Source organism: Crocodylus porosus, unplaced genomic scaffold (assembly GCF_001723895.1).
Source record: "Crocodylus porosus isolate Cpor-Errol unplaced genomic scaffold, CroPor_comp1, whole genome shotgun sequence".
In the NCBI taxonomy this organism is placed as follows: Eukaryota; Metazoa; Chordata; order Crocodylia; family Crocodylidae; genus Crocodylus; species Crocodylus porosus.
Genome location: NW_017728906.1, coordinates 186,080,682 through 186,083,102, shown reverse-complemented (window position 1 = coordinate 186,083,102; position 2,421 = coordinate 186,080,682).

Sequence of the window (2,421 nt, the reverse complement as noted above, 5' to 3'; positions counted from 1 at the left end):
GTCACTATTGGTGATGTGGATTTTAGCATTCTAACCCCTGATACTTTTTTTCATGATGCTCATTGTTTTTGAGCTTGTCCCTCCTGCTGAAATTGTCTAACATCTCTTCCAATTATAAACTTGACACAGTAAAAGGTATTACCAAGCAAATCTTGCTTTTCTAATAGCTTCAACAACTTTCACCTTGAGCAAGGAAGTTGAGTAGCAACATTTACATTAAAAGGCAAAAACATAAAGGAAGACAAATTGTTCATCCACCTGGTCAGCACCATGCCAGCCACACACTTGAGAAGGAAATGACACCAATGATGGGAAAGGAATCCACTCAGTGATGTATGGATTTCAAAGATACATCAGAGTAAAATTGAGAAATTTAGCATTGGAGAGCTGCCAAAACATTAGAGAAGAAACCAGTCACTTAAAAAAAAAAGATAGTGCCCTTGAAAAAATAGAGAAATTGGATGAAAAGATTTCACCAGCAAAGAATCTGTAAAAATCATCATCCAGGATCAAGCTGCCACCAGTCTTTAAAGGAGCGCTTGATATATTTGGGGAATGTGCTGCTTGTATGTCGACATGAAGACTCCTACACGCAGCCCAGAAACAGAAACTAAGTAGCACACAGCAACACTGCAGAAAAAGCAAACAATGCAAGAAATTACAGAGAATTAAAGACGTGAATTTCCACCTTGGAAACCAACTTTGGTATGGAAGGATGTCAGCTAATAGGACAGGGTAGGGCAGGAATTGTATTCTAGTGGATTGGTGGAAATTAAGCTAAAAACAGGATAAGTTTTCCCCCTGTCATGAGGCAGCACTCTCTCATCCTCTGCCTTTGCTTCCCTTGTGGTGGGTAGCTATAGACCTCTCCCTCCTGTCTCACTGTACTTTAACCATTGAGGAGTGGTTGTGGTACATTCACTCAGCATATTGAGCTTCTAGTTTTTGACAGAAGATTCAAGGAATCTAAGAGGGAATAATCTAGTATTATTATTATGAATTATATCGTGCCTTATAAAAAGAAGTTACAATAAGAGGCAAACAACCCACAAGAAATGGGAACAAACTCCCCCCAACAGGCACCCTAAAACTGTAAAACCCTCCCCACCTCACCCCACCCACTTCTACCTCCTTGCCTATTACCCAGGAGAGCAAACCCCCCAGCCAGTCCCAACAGTGCTTCCCAACCCCCATTCACATCAAGGTGTACAAAATCTCCTTCTGCCCCAACCCCCTCCCACCACCCTGCCCACTCCCAGTCCCCTGCCTCACACCCAGAGGAAGTCCCTCCTCCCTCTCCCACAATGTTCCTCTAAAGCCCACACCTTCAGAGGGTCCATGAGCATCTCAAAATACAGGCAAGCTTTGCCATTTGTGGGGGATACATTCTCGTATCCCTGCAAACGGCAAAATCCGTGAATAAGGCACAGCGTTCATGAACGCAGTGCCTCCGGCAGCTGGAGTGCGGGGCACGGCTCCGGCAGTGGCAGCAGGAGCACAGCAGCAGTGGCAGGAGCCCAGCGGCAGCAAGCACAGAACTCCCGAGGAGCTCCTGTAAGTGTATAACGTGTATTTAAAATGTGGGTTCAGCATTCGCGAATATTTGAAACCATGAATGCTGAACCTGCAAATAGTGAGGGTTTCTTTTATATATAAATCCCTCCTTTTGCCTAACAATTACAGCATTAAATTAAACCAACTATAACAAGGTAACAACAGAAATACCCTCCATCTCCACCTCCATCTCATGCCAAAGGGTGCCTTTGTGCATCACCCTTTAGTGGTGCTTCAAGGAGGTACCCACCTAGGTAGGCCTGCTTTTTAGGTAGGGGCTGCAGGATGTCCAGGTCCTTCTTCTTGAGTTTGGGTGGCCAAGATAGTGTCCAGGCTGGGCCCTAGCCCTCCCCCAGAGTGGGGGTGGAGGAGGGAATGACAGCAGCAGTTCCGATAGCTAGTCTGATAATGCTCTAGAAATGCCCCAGACACATGGGATCTGCTTTGGCCCCTTTCTTCAAAAGCCCATGCATCAAAGTTTGATCTTGTATTTTATCTTAAGAATGTAGATGGAGATTCTAGGCCTGCATGTTAGTTTAATAGTGATTAAGGCACACGGTATTTCTTGGGGGTTAGCAGTCAGCTGTGGAACAGAGATGCCTACTGCTATCATGCTGCTGTTGCTTTTTGATATGCAGGCTGCCCGGGTCTGCGTGTTCTCAAAGGCTGACACTAGCAAGCATTCTTCCAGATTCCAAAGGCGATGTAGGAAAAAAATGACTCAAACCTGTGTTCAGCAGCAAAAGCTCAGAAAGGCTGATTGTCCTCAGATAGTACACCAGTTAGTCTGATTAATTGTCAGTACAACGGAGTAAAGCTTGCCTTTGACAGGTAGTAATGCAGTACATATTTTTATGCTCCCCAAAG